This window comes from Anolis carolinensis, unplaced genomic scaffold (assembly GCF_035594765.1).
Source record: "Anolis carolinensis isolate JA03-04 unplaced genomic scaffold, rAnoCar3.1.pri scaffold_8, whole genome shotgun sequence".
NCBI lineage: Eukaryota > Metazoa > Chordata > Lepidosauria > Squamata > Dactyloidae > Anolis > Anolis carolinensis.
The window spans coordinates 4,933,571-4,947,337 of NW_026943819.1; the positions used below are offsets into that span (position 1 = coordinate 4,933,571).

General features: G+C 40.7%; 1 long non-coding RNA gene across 1 annotated transcript; it reads right to left on the reverse strand.

Annotated features, from left to right (window-relative positions):
• Positions 1-6,579: 6,579 nt before the first annotated feature.
• Positions 6,580-8,496, reverse strand: LOC107983761 (uncharacterized). Its single transcript, XR_010000448.1, has 2 exons — positions 8,012-8,496; positions 6,580-6,737 (listed from the first exon to the last, which is right to left on the reverse strand). It is a non-coding gene; the product is annotated as an uncharacterized LOC107983761 (long non-coding RNA).
• Positions 8,497-13,767: the final 5,271 nt, after the last annotated feature.

Below are 13,767 nucleotides of genomic sequence, written 5' to 3' on the forward strand. Positions count from 1 at the left end.
ATCAGAACAAAGGCCATTCAGGCCAAGATTGAAAAATCAGCTGATGACCCAAAATGCAGACTGTGCAAGGAAACCGACGAAACCATTGATCATCGCCTCAGCTGCTGTAAGAAAATCGCACAGACAGACTACAAACAGAGGCACAACTATGTGGCCCAAATGACTCATTGGAAATTATGCCTCAAGTACCACCTCCCAGCAGCAAAAAACTGGTGGGATCACAAACTTGCAAAAGTATTGGAAAATGAGCACGCAAAGATACTGTGGGACTTCCGAATCCAGACTGACAAAGTTCTGGAACACAACACACCAGACATCACAGTTGTGGAAAAGAAAAAGGTTTGGATCATTGATGTCGCCATCCCAGGAGACAGTCGCATTGATGAAAAACAACAGGAAAAACTCAGCCGCTATCAGGACCTCAAGATTGAACTGCAAAGACTTTGGCAGAAACCAGTGCAGGTGGTCCCGGTGGTGATGGGCACGCTGGGTGCCGTGCCAAAAGATCTCAGCCAGCCTTTGGAAACAATAGACATTGACAAAATTACGATCTGCCAACTGCAAAAGGCCACCTGACTGGGATCTGCACGCATCACCCGAAAATACATCACACAGTCCTAGACACTTGGGAAGTGTTCGACTTGGGATTTTGTGAAACGAAATCCAGTCTATCTATCTTGTTTGCTGTGTCATAATAAAATAATAACAATAATAATAATAATAATAATAATAATAATAATAATAATAATAATAATAATAATAATAATACATCACACAGTCCTAAATGCTTGGGAAGTGTTTGATTCTGTGATACGAAATTCAGCATATCTATCTTGTTTGCTGTGTCATAAAATATAATAATAATAAGTTTATTTTTATCCCGCCACCATCTCCCCCGGAGGGGACTTTCTGTTGTCTCATCCTCGTTCTTAACTAGTTGTTTTTAAGTTGGATATTTGTAACCCAAGGATTGCCTGTATGTACAAAGGGGCCAAAATTTGGCCCATCCAATATTCTTTAGAGGGATGTATGCGGTCCATGGGTTGTATGTTATGTACGGTCTTGTTTAGCGTTAGACTCTGGAGACTTGGGTTCAAATCCCTCTTTGGGACACCCAATATTCTTTAGTGGGATGTATGCAGTCCAGGGGTTGTATGTTGTGTAGGTCTTGTTTAGTGTTGGATTCTGGATCCTTGGGTTTGGATCCCCATTTGGTGATGGGAAACTACTAGATGAGCTTGGGCGAGTCGCATCCCACCCAAAATCCATAATAGATTAATCAGAAGTTGGGTTAATGGAGCTACAGACAGGCTCAAGAGGATCCATAACAGGTCATTCTCCTTGCCAGTCATTTCCCGAGTTCGACCAAAACAAACATTGCCAAGTTCCGAAGAAATCCATTGCTTCAAACCAAACAGTTCTCTGTCACACTCTGTCTTGTCCAAAGCCAGGGCAAAATATTTCCTACTGATTTATCCCTTCTCATACAAATTTAAATGTGTGTTTGAAGGCTTGAGACCTTGCAAAACTCTCACGATTCCAGAGCATTATTAATCCGTGGTGGTTAAAGTGGTATCAAAGCGCTACAATTCTATAGCGTAGATGTGGCCCCTGGTGGCACAGTGTGTTAAAGCGCTGAGCTGCTGAACTTGCGGACCAAAAGGTGCCAGGTTCAAATCCCGGGAGTGGAATGAGCACCCGCTGTTAGCTCCAGCTCCTGCCAACCTAGCAGTTCGAAAACATGCAAATGTGAGTAGATCAATAGGTACCGCTCCGGCAGGAAGGTAACAGCGCTCCATGCAGTCATGCCAGTGGCCACATGACCTTGGAGGTGTCTACGGACAACGCCAGCTCTTGGGTTTAGAAATGGAGATGAGCACCAACCTCCAGAGTCAATCACGACTGGACTTACATCAGGGGAAACCTTTACCTTTACCTTAAACTCAAATAAAACAAATCATGTGGATTGTCTGCTTTGATAATCTGGATTTTATGGCAGAGTAGAAGGAATCCACAAGAAACCGTTTCATCTCATGCAACATTTGAATGTTAGGCCCCTTTTACATATACAGTAGAGTCTCACTTATCCAACATAAATGGGCCGGCAGAACGTTGGATAAGCGGAAATGTGGGATAATAAGGAGGGATTAAGGAAAAAGCCTATTAAACATCAAATTACATTATGATTTTACAGATTAAGCACCAAAACATCATGTTTTACAACAAATAAAAAAAAAAAAGCAGTTCAGTACATGGTAACGTTACGTAGTAATTACTGTATTCAAAAATTTAGCAACAAAACATCACAATGTATTGAAAAGATTGACTACAAAAACTTTTGACTACTAACAAATTGACTACAAATAAAGATAGAATTGCATAAAATGAACTTACAGTAACAACATTGTCGAAACTAAATCCGTAAAAAAATTTAGTCCCTGCTGCCTAGAGAAACAGCTGTGGATCCGGGGTGGAGGCAGACTGCGTTGGACAATCCAGAACATTGGATAAGCGAATGTTGGATAAGTGAGACTCTACTGTAATCCAGATTTTCCAATAAAATAGTCCAAATGATGTGTTGTCGAAGGCTTTCATGGCTGGAATCTCTGGGTTGCTGTGAGTTTTCCAGGCTGTCTGGCCATGTTCCAGAAGCATTCCCTCCTGACGTTTTGCCCACATCTATGGCGGGCATCCTCAGGGGTTGTGGTCTGTTGGAAACTAGGCAAGTGGTGTGTGTGTGTGTGTGTGTGTGTGTGTGTGTATGTGTGTGTATATATATATATATATATATATATATATATATATATATATCTGTGAAATGATGTCCAGGGTGGGAGAAAGACCTCGTGTCTGTTTGAGACAAGTGTGAATGTTGCAACTTGATTAGCATTGAATAGCCTTTCAGCTTCAAAGCCTGGCTGCTTCCTCATTATCCTCTTTGAACTGGATTATATTATACACATATATATTTTATCGCCTGACCCCATTGAATACTCTTAACAGTCCCTTTCTATTGCTCATTATGTTTTATGGGTTATATGCTTGTTTTACATGCTTGTTGTATGTGTTCTTGTTTTAATGTATTGATACTGTATTTTATGATGTATTGTATTTTATGATGTACCCGGCTTCATCCTCATGTAAGCTGCCCCGAGTCCCCGTGGGGAGATGGGGCGGGATACAAAATAAAGTTGTTGTTGTTGTTATTATTATTATTATTATTATTATTATTATATATCTACACTGCCATATAAATCCCGTTCAAAGCAGATAATCTAGATTTTACACGGAAGTGTATAAGAGGCCTTAGATTCTTAGGCTGGTTCTATACTGCTCTTATATACCAGGATCTGATCCCAGTTTATCTTCTTATCCCAGATTATCAGGCAGTGGAGACTCATGTAATCCCGGTCAATGCAGATAATCTGGATTGAGAAACTGAGTTACTGTATATACTCGAGTATAAGCCTAGTTTTTCAGCCCTTTTTTTAAGACTGAAAAAGCCCCCCTCGGCTTATACTCGGGTGAGGGTCCTGGTTGGCTTATATTTGGGTCAGCTTATACTCGAGAATATATGGTACATTTATTATTTTTTTCTATTATTATTGATATTATTATATTATTTTTCTCTATTATTGTTGCTACTACGTATTACATTTATTTTACTCTATTATTATTATTATTAATTATTATTTCACTCTGATATTATTATTATTGCATTTATTATTTTACTCTTATTATTACATGTATTATTTTACTCTATTATTATTAAAAGGCTACATAAGCACATTTACATTGAAGAAGATGAGAATAATGATTTGATCAGAGTTGGACAGTCTTATCTTAAATTTGAGCTTTATGTAAATATTCCAAAACATTGAACCTACTGATGCCTCAATTAATGTAATTTTATTGGTATCTATTTTTATTTCTGAAATTTACCGCTCTCGGCTTATACCGGAGTCAATGTTTTCCCTTTTTTTGGTGGTAAAATTAGATGCCTCGGCTTATATTTGGGTCGGCTTATACTCGAGTATATACGGTATATGGCAGTGTAGACCCAGCTTTGATGAACTCAAAGAGGAGAGTATGGATGGGAGAGAGTATTGTCCAACCCTTTCATCCAGATGAATGCTGGATTTCTTTGGCTCAACCCTCCATCGATATTGGGTTCCATCGCCTACAGTAAATACCGTAATATTTCAAAGCAAATCTTCTCCAAGGATTGACAGGGAAAGCAAAAACCTTATTTCCTGATGCTGGTTTTTTGACATTTTTCAGGCAACTCCCAGCTTGAAAGCAGAGCCCTGGGAGGTAAAGTCAATGTCTCACCTGTCTTGGCAACATTTTGAATATTCTGCACCTGCAAAGATCAATTGCACTGCCATATAATCCAGATTATCTACTTTGATATCTGGATTATATGGCAGAGTAGATCCAGCCATGGAGGCACCTCAGTAAATTCCTTCCCTGTCATAAGATGCTTTTGGCGATATGTTTACCTTCCTTCAACCCAGAAACTATTGAATTTCCTTGCGAGGCGGAAAAATATTTTGTATGACACACTAATGACGGGTCTGGAGTTTCCATGGGGTTATGGTGACCCCAACCTTTTTTCTTGGCCAGGTTTCTCCAAAAGAAGAAATAATAATTATTATTATTTTATCATGACACAGCAAACAAGATAGATATGCTGGATTTCGTTTCACAAAATCACAAGTCGAACACTTCCCAAGTGTCTAGGACTGTGTGATGTATTTTCGGATGATGCGCACAGATCCCAGTCGGGTGGCCTTTTGCAGTTGGCAGTTATTATTATTATTATTATTATTATTATTATTATTATTAATATGCAGAGACTAGCTGGCCATCTGCCGCGAGGGATTGGATGGTGTCTTGCTTGTCTTTATGGGGTTTGGGCCAGATGGCCCTCCTCTTTTATGGCAATATGTGGTTCTAGAGGTTCCAGGCCCCTCGCCCTTCCAATGATAGGATTCTATTATTATTATTATTATTATTATTATTATTATTATTATTATTATTATTTATTGTGGTTGGATTGGATGGCCTTTAGGGGTCCCTCCCACTGATAGGATTCTATTATTATTATTATTATTATTATTATTATTATTATTATTATTATTATTGTGGTTGGACTGGACGGCCTCTGGGGGTCCCTCCTAATAATAGGATTCTATTATTATTATTATTATTATTATTATTATTTTATTGTATGACACAGCAAACAAGATAGATATGCTGGATTTCGTTTCACAAAATCACAAGTTGAACACTTCCCAAGTGTCTAGGACTGTGTGATTTATTATTATTATTATTATTATTATTATTATTATTATTATTATTATTATTATTATTATTATTAAGACTGCTGTTGACTTCCTTTGAGGCTGAGAGAGTGTGACTCACCCAAGGCTGCCTAATAGATTTCCATGACCAATGAGGATTCAAATCTCAGGCTGAATCTACGGCTAAATCTACACTACCATATAAAATCCAGATTATTTGCCTTGATCTGGATTATATATAGGCAGTGTAGACTCATATAATCCTGTTCAAAGCAGATCATGTGCATTATTTGCTTTGAATATCTGGATTATATGACAGTGTCAATCCTGCCTACACTGCTCTAGGCCCCTTCTACACAGCTACATAAAATCCAGATTTTTCTGCTTTGAACTGGATTATATATAGGCAGTATAGACTCAGATAATCCAGTTCAAAGCAGATAATGTGGATTATCTGCCTTGATATTCTGGATTGTATGGCAATGAAGAAGAATCCATATAATCCAGTTTCTGGATCCATATTATCTGCTTTGAATTGGATTATATGTGTCTACACTCCATATAATCCTGATTATCAAAGATTTGAACAGGATTATATGAATCTACACTGCCAAATAATCCAGTTCAAAGCAGATAATATGGATTTTACATGGCAGTGTAGAAGGGTCTATATACTCCAATTTCTGAATCCAGATTATCTGATTTGAATTGGATTATGTGCATCTACACTGCCATATAATCCAGATTATCAAAGATTTGAACCGGATTGTATGAGTCTACACTGCCAAATAATCTCGTTCAAAGCAGATAATCTGGATTTTACACAGTAGTGTAGAAGGTCCCATATAATCCAATTTCTGAATCCAGATTTTCTTATTTGAATTGGATTATGTGCATCTACACCGCCATATAATCCAGATTATATGGATTATATGAGTCTACACTGCCAAATAATCCAGTTCAAAGCAGATAATCTGGATTTTATAAGGCAGTGTAGAAGGAGCCTCAGTCTCCCAGAGTCCTAGGTTGCGTCTACATTGTAGAATTAATGCAGTTTAGATTGTAGAATTAACGCAGCCTTTGACAATACATTAACGCAGTTTGACCTCACTTGAACTGCCATGGCTTAATGTGATGTAGACCTTAGAGTTGTAGTTTTACAAGGTCTTGAGCCTTCTTTTTAGGGCTACTTTCAGTCCAGAATCCATTGAAAATTTCCTCTCTGTGAAATGCTATGAGCTTTGCAGCAAAAGCCAAGAAAGACAAGAGTCTGTTTTAGATGCAGAGGCTTGTTTATTCATTTGCCGTCTGTTGACGCAAGGACTTCAAAAACATGGTTTTGATGGATCCTTCTCCTTATAGAACTTATACTTGCACGTTTTTGGATCGACCTTTGCTATGCATCCTTTAACATGGGCAACACCGCCGTATCTAAAAATAAGAAGCAGAAGAAAAAGGTGTCCAAAATGACATGGTTTTTTAAGCTCGCAAAGAGAAGAAGAGTCCAATGTTTCTCTGTCATACCTAGGCTAGAAGGGCAGTGGCAGTTGGGATGAGATGACACATCTCCATTACGTTCAGGCCCAGAAGTACACACAAAAAAATTCCCTCTGAGGCCAGGCCAGTGGCAGTTGGGATGGAGAAAGTGGGCTCCCATCTGCTTCTAGGACATATCCCAACTGCCACTGCCTTGGTTTCAAAGGAAGAAGACGCAGGCAAAGCTTCATCATGCTTAGATCCAGAAGCATCCCAACTGTCACTGCCCTGGCCTTGGAGAGAGAGAGAAGAAGAAAGAGAGCTCTATTATGTCTAAGCTGTCCAACCCAACTGCCACTGTCCTGTCGTTGAAGAGAGGGAGAGTATCATGGCTTCATAGAAGATGTAGGAACAACTCCATTGCGCCTAGGTCCCAGAAGCAGGTGGAAGCCCCTCCTGCTATCCCAACTGCCACTGCCCTGGCCTTGGAGGGAGAGAAGAAGAAAGAGAGCTCTATTATGTCTAAGCCGTCCATCCCTACTGCCACTGCCCTGTCATTGAAGGGAGAGGATCATGGCTTCATAGAAGATGTAGGCACAGCTCCATTGCGCCTAGGTCCTGGACCAGAAAAAAGCTCCTTCCCGCCATCCCAACTGCCACTGCCTTGGCCTTGGATTGGGGAGAAGAAAGAACAAGCATAACCTCATCATGCCCAGAAGCAAGTGGAAGCTCCTCCTACCATCCCAACTGCCACTGCCCTGTCATTGAAGGGAGCGAAGAAGAAAGAGAGCTCTATTCTGTCTAAGCCATCCATCCCAACTGCCACAGCCCTGTCATTGAAGGGAGAGGATCATGGCTTCATAGAAGATGTAGGCACAGCTCCATTGCGCCTAGGTGCTGGACCAGAAAAAAAAAATACTCCTTCCCACCATCCCAACTGCCACTGCCTTGGCCTTGGATTGGGGAGAAGAAAGAGCAAGCACAACCTCATCATGCCCAGAAGCAAGTGGAAGCCCCTCCTGCCATTCCAACTGCCGCTGCCCTGGCTTTGGAGGGAGAGAAGAAGAAATAGAGCTCTATTCTGTCTAAGCCGTCCATCCCAACTGCCACTGCCCTGGCCTCGGTGGAAGAGATGAGGCAGCTATTTCTGCGGGACTTAATCCCAAGTCATACAACTGGGATCAGAGCAGAGGTATAAACTGCCTGGACGAGAGAATCCCTTTGCCTACCTGGTGCAGCAGGTCATCCCATCTTTGTGGCATTGGCATTCCATACATTCAGCTGTGTTCCACGAATCGCCTATGGGGTGCTTGCTCTTATCATATGTATCGACACACACAGGCTTCACCACTTTACCTATGGGAGAAAAAACACCCGCTGGCTTTACTTGCAATAGTGCCATAAAGTGTGTTAGAAATCATGGCCACCGTTTCCAGAAAGGACTCCATCTGTGATCAAATATCATGTGTTGTTTGAATGAAATTGCTTGAAAGGTGTATAGTTGGGGCCTAAAGAATCTAAGATGTCATCCTAAGAAATGAGGCCTGGAAAACTACAAACGGAGGCAAAAAATTCATGAACTGTAATTAAAAGTTGCTGATGAGAAGTGTTTACATGGCTGGCCAGAGGCAACGATTAACTCTTGGTGGAAAACAACATGTTTACATTACCAGAGACAATGAGTCTTTTAAATTAAGTAAGCAAATACAATAATAATAATAATAATAATAATAATAATAATAATAATAAGAAGAAGAAGAAGAAGAAGAAGAAGAAGAAGAAGAAAATCGCACAGACAGACTACAAATAGAGGCACAACTATGTGGACCAAATGATTCATTGGAACTTATGCCTCAAGTACCACCTCCCAGCAGTAAAGAACTGGTGGGATCAAAAACCTGCAAAAGTTTTGGAGAATGAGCACGCAAAGATACTGTGGGACTTCCGAATCCAGACTCACAAAGTTCTGGAACACAACACACCAGACATCACAGTTGTGGAAAAGAAAAAGGTTTGGATCATTGATGTTGCCATCCCAGGTGACAGTCGCATTGATGAAAAACAACAGGAAAAACTCAGCCGCTATCAGGACCTCAAGATTGAACTTCAAAGACTCTGGCAGAAACCAGTGCAGGTGGTCCCGGTGGTGATGGGCACACTGGGTGCCATGCCAAAAGATCTCAACCGGCATTTGGAAACAGTGGTGATGGGCACATTGGGTGCCGTGCCAAAAGATCTCAGCCGGCATTTGGAAACAATAGACATTGACAAAATTACGATCTGCCAACTGCAAAAGGCCACCCGACTGGGATCTGCGCGCATTATCCGAAAATACATCACACAGTCCTAGACACTTGGGAAGTGTTCGACTTGTGATTTTGTGATATGAAATCCAGCATATCTATCTTGTTTGCTGTGTCCTAATAAAATAATAATAATAATAACTTGACTGATAAAGTGCTGCAAATTCTTGGAAGTGCACATTGGGATGGTAATAGACCCTGTATCTATATCAAGTTGACAAAGGTAAAAAGTGCAAACCGGTACAAGAATGGTACAGGATTGTTATGGGGATGAGCAATCTTTATCCAAAGGCCTTGATAAGCTAAGGGAAAAAAGTCAACATCTGTCCGGAACTGATGGAGTCAGCAAGTCTTTGCCGGCAAAACAACTTATCAGTCATTTACAAAGACAACTTGAACAGGAGAAAAATATTGTTATACGAGAGACCTTTTTACTGTCCAAAAATGTGGCAGACAGGAGGAGTCTGGTCACCCGCCGCTTGTCTCCAAGGGATGGAGAGAGATGGTGCATTCAAAGAACTGCAGATTCGCCTTGCAAAACTGCAACTCCCAAAATCCCATAGTATGCAACCATGGCAGATCAAGTGGGGTCAAGTTGTAGTTATTCTACAATGCAGATACAGCAGGCATGGGCAAACCTGGGCCTTCCAGGTGTTTTGGACTCCAACTCCCACCATTCCTAACAGCCTACCGGCATGCTTGGCCACCTTACCGTCTTTGATCGCCAATTCATGCAATGATTGAAAGCAGGCTCCATGGCAGACTGACAGCACGACGCAGAGGACACCCAGCCGGAAGAGAGCGTTCTGAAACAGAGGCAGCAGGGATAAAACATAGAAATGCTATAAGAATGGTATATACAGTAGAGTCTCACTTATCCAACATAAACGGGCCGGCAGAACGTTGGATAAGCGAATATGTTGGATAATAAGGAGGGATTAAGGAAAAGCCTATTACACACCAAATTAGATTATGATTTTACAAATTAAGCACCAAAACATCATGTTCAACAACAAATTTGACAGAAAAAGTAGTTCAATACTCAGTAATGCTATGTAGTAATTACTGTATTTATGAATTTAGCACCAAAATATCACGATATATTGAAAACATTGACTACAAAAATGTGTTGGATAATCCAGACCGTTGGATAAGCGAGTGTTGGATAAGTGAGAGACTACTGTATATAAAAAACTTAAATGTATATATTGTCATCCAGGTTTAAATGTGTGTATTATAGTATGCTAGTATTGTTGAGTATTTTCTTTACAGACCCAACTGGTACTATCTTATTACAGTAGAGTCTAACTTATCCAAGCTAAATGGGCCGGCAGAAGCTTGGATAAGCGAGTATCTTGGATAATAAGGAGGGATTAAGGAAAAGCCTATTAAACATCAAATTAGGTTATGATTTTACACATTAAGCACCAAAACTTCATGTTATACAACAAATTTGACAAAAAAAGTAGTTCAATACGCAGTAATGTTATGTTGTAATTACTGTATTTACAAATTTAGCACCAAAATATCACGATACAGTAGAGGCTCATTTATCCAAGCCTCGCTTATCCAAGCTTCTGAATAATCCAAGCCATTTTTGTAGTCAATGTTTTCATTGACATTGATAATTTGGTGCTAAATTCATAAATACAGTAACTACATCATAACATTATTGCGTATTGAACTACTTTTTCTGTCAAATTTGTTGCATAACATGATGTTTTGGTGCTTAATTTGTAAAATCATAACCTAATTTGATGTTTAATAGGCTTTTCCTTAATCCGTCCTTATTATCCAAGATATTCACTTATCCAAGGTTCTGCTGGCCCGTTTAGCTTGGATAAGTGAGACTCTACTGTATATTGAAAACATTGTCTACAAAAATGGCTTGGATTATCCAGAGGCTTGGATAAGCGAGGCTTGGATTAGTGAGACTCTACTATATGTAACATATAAAGCAAAACACACATCCATCTCCAGCCGAAAACTGTCCACAAATATGGTGTGGCACACAGGAGTTTTGCAATTTAACAAACTTTTCCCATGTTTTTTTAATAAACCAATTAGGAAATGACATTTCTAACCCAGGAACAAAAATTGTGTTAGACAGAGTAGCAATAATTCCGCATACCTTGCCATTTTCAGATCTGGTCCAAATCAAGCTGCTGTAAAAGCATCACTTTACTTACCATTTTGGCTTCTCGGATTTGGAAAGCAGATTTTCCCCAAACAGAACTTGACAACCCGGAGAGAGATTTCTTGGCTGCTTTGGTGGAGAATATTTTCCCTCAATTTATAGAGCCCAGAAGAGGAAAAAGAGAGGCGGACACCTCACCGTGACAGTCGTTTTTAGGCCTAATGAACATGACACGGAGGCCCAAAGGCGATTGGGAAAAATGGGTTTGCTCTGGACTCTGCCGGTATTTGATTTGTTCATCGATACCTGCGATAAGTGAGAGGCTCTTATTGCTTCCAAAGCAGGAAAGCAGAGAAGATACCAAGTTTGAGAAGACCTTCTGGGTTGACCTCTTCCCTGTTATAGGGAGGGAAGTCCACAATCGTGCTCCGCCAGATAATCAGGTCCGACTAATACATGAAATAGATCGAAATGTGGCTCAAACCGGTTGCGCCGATGCAGGTTGAGTGACCTCTTAACATCATAAAGTGCATCTTGTTATGTAAGTTGGAGTCTTCCCTTTAGACGTGGCAATATGGATTTCATTCCTATAGCTGAAGATTATAATTCTTTCCTAGACTGCATCTACACTGCTATATAATCCATATTATCCAACCAGATAATCCAGATGATCAGTTTTGGATGGTATTAGTCTACACTGCCATATAGTCCAGTTCAAAGCAGATAACCTGGATTTTACATGGCAGTGTAGAAGGGGCTTAAAAGACTTCGTGAAACTACAACTCCCTTTATCCCACCGCATTGAGCCATTGCAGTTGAAGTGGTGCCGAACTGCATGATACAAATAATAATAATAATAATAATAATAATAATAATAATAATAATAATTGTGCGGTTTTCTGGCATTGTGTATTTCTGCCGCTTCTGTGACTGTTCATTTGGGTTTTGATGATTCCGTAGCCCACTTGTCGATGGATGTCCAGAATCAGCAGCATCCACCGCGGTCCTTTTTATCCTGGGCGACGACCGAGCCAGTATAGACTTCGTTTGGGTTTGATTCTCCATAATGCTAATGGGTTAGGTGCTCTTAGTTCTGCTCCTCAGCCGAGGCCTCTCTGGCTTGGTTGGACCTGCCGGTAGTTACACTACCGCCAGCACAGCCCTCAGTCATCATTGGAGCAGCTAAGCCCCCCCACCACGTCAAGGTGGCACCTGCGGGGGGGGGGGGGGGTACAACAAAACACTGCATGGAAAGTTCCTTGACAAAATTGAAGGAAAAGCTGAGAAGGAAAAGACCTGGCTCTGGCTCACGAATGGGACCCTGAAGAAGAAGACAGAAGGCCTGATCCTTGCAGCCCAGGAGCAAGACATCAGGACAAAGGCATTCAAGGCCAAGATCGAAAAATCTGCTGATGACCCAAAATGCAGACTGTGCAAGGAAACCGATGAAACCATTGATCATATCCTCAGCTGCTGTAAGAAAACTGCACAGACAGACTACAAACAGAGGCACAACTGTGTGGACCAAATGATTCATTGGAACTTATGCATCAAGTACCACCTGCCAGCAGCAAAGAACTGGTGGGATCACAAACCAGCAAAGGTCGTGGAAAATGAACACGCAAAGATACTGTGGGACTTCCGAATCCAGACTCACAAAGTTCTGGAACACAACACACCAGACATCACAGTTGTGGAAAAGAACAAGGTTTGGATCATTGATGTTGCCATCCCAGGTGACAGTCGCATTGATGAAAAACAACAGGAAAAACTCAGCCGCTATCAGGACCTCAAGATTGAACTTCAAAGACTCTGGCAGAAACCAGTGCAGGTGGTCCCGGTGGTGATGGGCACACTGGGTGCCGTGCCAAAAGATCTCAACCGGCATTTGGAAACAATAGACATTGACAAAATTACGATCTGCCAACTGCAAAAGGCCACCCGACTGGGATCTACGCGCATCATCCGAAAATACATCACACAGTCCTAGACACTTGGGAAGTGTTCGACTTGTGGTTTTGTGAAACGAAATCCAGCCTATCTATCTTGTTTGCTGTGTCATACAACGTCGTTGTGTCAATAATAATAATAATAATAATAATAATAATAATAATAATAATGACTCCTAATCGACAGAGGCCTGCCATCTCCAACTGTGTCTTTCAACTCAATTAAATCCCTTCAAGTTGTGAGCATGTTCTTATATTTTCAAACACCAAGAGCAATTAGTAAAGCAAATTGGAGCTTGCGGTCCTCGTTAACATTTGGTGTTAATTAAAGGCAGGGAACTTTAGAATTAAAAGGCTGGCTGCAGCTTTTAAAAATGAAATTCTTTAATTAGAAAGAGCCATCAGCTCTTTCTGTGGAGCCATCAGCCAACAAGCAGTCAACCTTCCTGCTTCCATTTCCCAGAACTGACTTGTCTCCCTTTTATTCTCCAACTTGTTGTGTTTAATGTGTTATTTGTTGCTTCTGTGATGCTGGGCACGGCCCCATCCTGCTTGTTTATGAGAAAATCCTGTTTGTTTTGGCCCGGCCTTATCGG